Below are 7,086 nucleotides of genomic sequence, written 5' to 3'. Positions count from 1 at the left end.
ATAATAATAAAAAGATAGCTTTAAAAGGTCTGTATATCTGTAATATTAAAAAGAGACTGTAAGAAACTCTTAAGTAAAAATAGTTTACAGAGAACTACATGATAATGAAGAGCAAAAACAAGCCAGGAATTTTAGGTGACAGGTAAAGCATTCTAAGAGGGAAATTTGGAAGGCAAGAAGAATGGAGATGCAGATGTAGGGGGAAAATAATAACAATAATAACAGCACAACAGCAACAAAACCAGGAGAGAGACCACACAGGTTGATCAAGATGAAGGATCATGAACTGAGAAACCGCTTACTAGTATTTTTAAAAGACAATAGTTTTGAATAAATTAACTGCAACAATGCAATAAGAATGTGTTCCATTCAAATCGGTTTTTAGAATGGAAGGGGGGTTATTTTACAGGAAATTAAATTGATATTGAGGAGCTGTGATAGAAATGCAGGTACCAATGAAATAATTGTCAATGCATGTTGTAAGTTACCACAAATTTCTTAGTTATTTATGCATCTGAGATCCATAGAAGAGAGAGTAAAAAATAAAGAAGAATAAGGATGGTTAGTTTACCATGTTAGCAAGAGAAGTCCATCTCACCCATGGATTACTGCAATCCTCTGCTTCATTCCAGGGAGTTCAGTCCTGTTTTCTAGATTTCAGAGAAAAATGAAGCATAGAACAAACTTTCTCACTTCTCAGCTTGCCTGGCAGAATGTTTGACCTAATAATCTGAAGTTTCCAGGTAGTATACTTTTCAAATACCAATATCACATGAATCATAAGATATTCTCCATAATTTACAATTAACTGTATAGTAAATGAAGCAATGAAAAGAAGCCTTGAGATGGGCTTATTAACCTTTCAGCTATATAATAAGATAAATATGGCAATGGGAGATCATTCCAGAGACTTTCATTTGAGTTCCAATATGAATATGGATTTTAAATTACTGCTTATCCTATAAAATCTTTTTTCTTCATTGACCAAATATGAGTCTTATCTGCAACATATCAATGCAAAGGTAATTTATACTTTTAAACTGGAAATATACCATTGCAACCCTGGTCTGCTTTATGCAACATTTGCTATCTTAGATGGATTTTCCAGTTTTTAAATAACAGAATAAGTTGTGATGTTTTAAAACATGCATTAAAATTTTGTTCACTGGTGGCATATGTTTCTATCACAGTTCCTCAGTATTATTCCAATTTGCTGTTAAATTTGTCCCTTCCCTTTGTTTTAAACTGATCTTTTTATAGATGTACAATATTATGTAGTTTAATTGAATAATTTAATTCATTCAACAAATAAAAAGCAACTACTACATGCCAGGTTGAGGGTTGTGTGCTCAAAGATAAAGCACTGTTTTTCTCAAGTAATTAACAGTCTGGTGAAAAAGAGACCCATAAAGACATAAGACAGTATTATAAAGGCCAGATAGAGACATGCATGGTGCCTTATGGGAGCATTTAATAGTAACATCTAATCCTACCTAAGGAGAACAGAGATGAGATCCTGGGGGGTGATTAATAAACTGGGCATTAAAGGCTAGCCAGGCAAAGGGTTATGGGAGGGTTGGGATTGTGGAAAGCATTCCAGCTTGTGGGTGTAATGTGTGTAATGCCGCGGAGGAAGAAATTGTACAGAGTGCACAGGGACCATTATCGAGTCCAAGCTTGCGCTGGTCACCACATGACAGGCCAATAAATCAAAAGACAAGTCGTTGGGGACAAGGAATAGCGACTTTATTTGGAAAGCCAGCAGACCGAGAAGATGGTGGACCAGTGTCCCAAAGAATCATCTTACCCGAGTTAGCATGCAGGCTTCTTTTATAGTAAAAGGGGAGGGAGCGTTGCAGGTTGTGGCACACTTCTTGCTGCAGGAATCCTTCGTTCTTGCAGCCGTCCATGTGGGGCCGGTCACAAGGTTCCTATAAAGCTCCAGCAAGACAGATGTTGTTCTCTGTTCTGCAACTTTGTATCTCTATACGAATGGAAAAGTGTTATTCCTTTAAAGATCAGAGCCTTGAGAATGGGCTATCCTGTATATTTCAGGCTTTAGGCAACATTATTTTACAAAAGGTGCAGAGCCAGCATGGCTAAGCACAGGCAACAGAGCACAAGTGTAAGGGATAGGGCTAAAGGAACAGATCCAATATGGAGTCAGGTTTGTTATTCTCTGTTACAGGACCTCAAGTGGTGTTTGTGGCAGGTATAAAGGCATAAAGCTGGAGAAGTAGGCAAAGACCAGGTCATTTGGGATCACATAGGCCTTGGTGAGCAATCTTTATATGGTTCCTTGGGGCATAAGCAAGGGGCGGCTTTCACAAAACCCTATAGTGAGTAGAGACTAGATTCTAGAGGACCAGTGTGTAAGAAGGGTCACAATAAAAAGGTGGTGACAGTGTTCTAGACAAGACGTGACAAGAACCAAACCAGGGCTATGGACATAGAGACTGAGATAAGGGATGTATGGGTTTCCTATTGCTGCTATAAGAAGTTACTACATAGTTAATGGCTTAAAACAACACAAATGTATTACCTTACAGTTGTGGAGGTCAGAAGTCTGAAATGGGTTTTATAAGGCTAAACTCAATGTGTCAGCAAAGCTGTGTTCCTTCTGGTTGCTTTAGAGGAGAATCTGTTTCTTTGCCTTTTCCAGATTTCCTGCATTCCTTGTTTCATTGCCTCTTCCTTGCATCATTCTGAACTCTGTTTTTGTCATCACATCTCCGACTGTGACCCTCCTGTCTCCCTCTTATAATGACTGTGATCCCATTGGGGTTGGCTCACCGAGATAATACTATCCTGTGTCATTATCCTCACCCCCAAATCCTTAACTGAATCACATCTACAAAGTCCCTTTTGCCATGTAAGGTAATATATCCACCGGTTTGAGGGACAAGGATGGAAACATCTTTGACGGGTCGTTATTCTGTCTACCACACAGGACAAGTTGAAAAAATATTTAGGAGGACTCGGTAATTTACGAAGATGGTGTGGGATGAGTGAAAGAGAAAGTAAAACATGCCCAGCTGTTTAACAGGCTGACTTTAAGAAAAGAGGTGTCATCAAAGGCGATGAAGTATGCTGGAGGAGAAACCGTTCAGGTGTGAGGGTTATCATTCAGGTGTGAGGTGAGGAGCACGTAGAGATGGGGGTGCCTGTGGAACATCAAGCCAACAGGAGACGTCTAGCTATCCAGCAGGTATGTTGCTATCTGAACCTGAAGCATGGGTGAAAACTGTGTTGGAAGTTTAGATTTGGATGTTTCCAGCCTTTAGGGAGCAGAGTTGAAGCTGTGTTGGACGAAAACACATGGGGAGAAATTGAGAGCGGGGAGAACAACAGGGAACCGGCATTAGGGATGTTTGGAAGAGCAGCCCTCACCGTTGACCAAGGAGGATTTGTCAGAAAATTGGTAAAGGGAATATTTCAAGAGCCAAGGCAACAGAGCAGTGGTTTTTACACGGTGCTGCTCAAAGCCCCGCTAGGGATTACTGCATTTCGCAGTAGCAGAGAGGAGTGAATAAATGGGACTCCACACTGCTCACCAAAGTCAGAGTGACTGTGCTTTCATTTGAGTCATAGGTTCACATTTTTTCCATAGGGTTTTATTTAAATAAGGGGCTTTTTAATAAAATTGTATTTAAAATATGAAAATCTCTAGAGTAGAGAAGTTGGGGTAGAGTGAATGATGAACATCACATGGTCGCTTGGCTAGAGCATAGGGTGAATGTAGCCAAAAACCATACAGCTGTGATTACGTTTATCAATCTGTGTAATTAACAACTCGTGTTGTCGGTTCCCTATGTTCTCATATAGCATCTTGTACATAGCTTGATCGTGGCTCTTTGCATATTCCATTTTCATTTTTGTTTTAACTTTTCTGTATCCCCCTCTAGATTATGAATACACTAAGGCTCTCCCCAGTGGCTTTCATCTTTGTATTGCAAGTGTAAAAAAATGCAGAAAAATGTATTCCCTAGACTTCATCATAAGGAGAAATTTTGCCTGTGTTTAGGTAAAGAGAGAGACCTCAAAAGCATGCTTAAATAAAATATGATGCCTACTAAACTGCTTTGTGGGAGAAAGAGAGATAGATTGTTTTGTTCCTGAGGAGAAAGGAGAGGAAAAGGAAGAATGAACGAAGAATAAAAAGAAAGACGGCAAAGAGAAGGCAGGAGATCTTAAGATGCAACTCCAGTCCATAAATTGTCAATAATGTTTCTACGCTTATAAATCCTATCCTTTAAATTAATAACTGATAAAGGTTATGAATCTTGGGCTGAGCTAACATAGAGCAAAACAGAGACAGTGTGTATAGAGGAGGTATTTGGCAAAAGAGCCATGGAAATGTAATATCTGGGAATTTGAAGAGATCACAAAGAGGCTTTGAACTTTAACTGGCAAACAAAAGGTTTTTGAAATAGAATATTTTAGACCAGTGCTACCCAACAGAAACATAATGTGAATCACAAAAGACAAGCCACATAGGTAATTTTCAGTGTTCTTGTAGTCACATTAAAAAAGTAAAAATAAGTAGTAGAATTAATTTTAATAATATGTTTTATTTGACAAAATATATCCAAAATATTTTCATATAAGCACGTAATTAACATAAAAATGATTAATGTACTGTGTCACATTCCTTTTTTCATACTAAGTCTTCAAAAACTGGTGCACATTTTGTATTTACAGTACATTTGAATTTGAACTAGCCACATTCAAGAACTCCATATGTGGCTAGTGGCTTCTATACTGGACATCAAAACTCTAGATTACCATAGTCCAGGTAACCTGCAGCTGATAGTAAGATTTCATTTTCAGTGCTCCCCTGGGATTGTTGAACTTGGACCAAATATGGAACTACATCTTGGATAATGCTTAACCAGTAATACATTCTCACCATAGCTGCCTAACTGTTGGATGCATATAAGTTAGGACTCAACAGAGTATCAGTGAACACAGTTTCTTGAGTAGGAAGAAAATGGTTAAGCGTCAGGTCTTCAGTGCATTCTCTTCCTTTACCTGGAAAATGCCTCCAAGAAAGAATGAAGGTGACCCAGTCAATCTTCTTATACACATTCTAATTACAGAACTCCTGGGAAAAGCACTAATGCATTCAGTAGTGGGAGAGTCTTTTATCTATGGAATACTTTGAGCCGATGCACCTGGTCTGTCCATGATTGCTTATGATAGTCTGTGGATTGTGGGGGGCGGGGAATGAAATCTATGGATGTGTGGCCATGGCCTCCTAGGAAATGTTATGAAAGCTATTTGGTATAAAATGAAGGAATTTCAGGATTAAAACAGATCCCTTCTGTGTAGGTACTGTAGTCACATACATTGTTAGTGATCTCCTACATTCATCAGGGCCGGAAGGTATTGATGTGACAAGAAAGCACCAGGGGACCTGCACTAGGGATTCCAGGTTTCTCTTTGCTTTGCCTGTTCCATGGATTAATTTAAAACTCAAAATTATTACTAAAGTTTGAAACTCTGGTTCAAGTGAGTCTGGTTTGATAATTCAGTCCTTGGCATTTTTTCATTAAGAGATTAGAATATTTAACGTGAAGAAAATGAGGTCTGTAAAGATACACTTAATGACTCGGTTGCCAATATAGCCCTGATAATTAAGCAGGTACTCGAATGCTTAGCAAAGATTACTTGATCTAGAGTGGTGCTGTTCTAGATGGTAGCCCCTAGCCATATGTGACTATTTAAACTTTAATTAATTAAAATTAAAGTTCAGGTCCTTACTTGTATTAGTTACACTTAAAATGTTCAGTAGTCACATATGGCTAGTAGCTATCCTATGGACCAGATGAATATTGAACATTTCCTTCATTGCAGAAAGTTCTATTGAACAACCTTGCTCTATACATTAGAGATTTTATTGGGAAATCTGAACGTCACAGACTAGAGAGAGACTTGGGTTTGAGTCAGGACATTTCAGTAAAATAAGACAGAAATGTCAGGCATGCAACTAGGAAAAGAATTTGCTTAGGTTTTTTTTTTTCCTGCTAAAAGCTTTATTGTTTCCATTTGGTCCAAGGCTTGGGCGAGGGCTCCAGGGTAGTTAAAAAGCTGCCTAGTGGCTGCAGAGAGGGGCTTTGGGCAGAAACCCTGACACCAGAGGGGCTCCTCAAAGGCTCCTAGCTGTCCTTGAGGCTGTGTTTCCAAGTGATGCTCGCCCAGCCCGGCCTGGGGACCAGCCGGCCTGCGCAGGTCGGTCAGGTGGTTGCCATGTTCTGGATAAGTTTCACCTGCTGCTCCAGGAAGCGGCTCTCCCGGAAGTCACAGAGGCGGGGTCTGCAGGCGGAACCCACGGCGTGCAGCTCCGACAGGGCCGAGTTCGGGTCCTTCTCCGTGAGCACGGTGACTTCCACAGCACCCTGTGTTTCACCCCACTCATCTTGGGGCGGCTTCTGCACATCCTGAAAGAGGGCGCAGCCGCCGCGCTGGTTTTGCATTTTCAAGAGACGCTGGACGCCCTCTCGCTTCTCCTCGGCCATTTCGCGGAAAGGAAAAGTGGTCCACGCCGGCCGGAGCCACATGGTCGTGGTCGAAATAGAAGCCCGGAGAGAGGTAGGTGTAGGGGGCCCGCAGATGCCTGTTGACCAGGCGGTTGACGACAGCTTCTACCTCAGTGGAATAATTCTGATGAATCTGGGAGCTCATGGTTGATCGGTAATAAGGAGTTAAGATCAAAACATGGTGTTGGCAGGTCCTGGTGGCCGAGGGTAGATGAGTGGCTGATTCGGAAGGTTGAGACTGGAAAAAAGGTTGGAGGGTGGGCAGAGACTGAAGCAAGGGGCGTCCCTGGGTCTGGTGCATCTAAACACTGTTGAAGCAGGAGACAGATCTGTAGGACCATCGAGTGCACTGCCGCTTAGGTCTTGAGAGGTGAAGGAGAGTGGAGAAGAGGAGAGAGTTTTAATGGGGAGAGACGGGGAACTAGAGAGAAGGGAGAAGGCTGTACATTCTGCCATATAATTCTATACTTGGGAGTATACAGTATTTTCTATTTTTTTTAAATCAGAAGCCTTTGGGGAACTTTTTTTTTTTAACTTTTTTTTGGGG

General features: G+C 40.8%; 1 pseudogene; it reads right to left on the bottom strand.

Annotated features, from left to right (window-relative positions):
• Positions 1-5,372: 5,372 nt before the first annotated feature.
• Positions 5,373-6,722, bottom strand: LOC118895360 (annotated as a pseudogene).
• Between the last annotated feature and the right edge of the window lie 364 nt (positions 6,723-7,086).

Source organism: Balaenoptera musculus, chromosome 5, assembly GCF_009873245.2.
Source record: "Balaenoptera musculus isolate JJ_BM4_2016_0621 chromosome 5, mBalMus1.pri.v3, whole genome shotgun sequence".
NCBI lineage: Eukaryota > Metazoa > Chordata > Mammalia > Artiodactyla > Balaenopteridae > Balaenoptera > Balaenoptera musculus.
The sequence above is the reverse complement of the archived record's forward strand: the minus strand, read 5'-3'. Positions and strand labels throughout refer to the sequence as shown.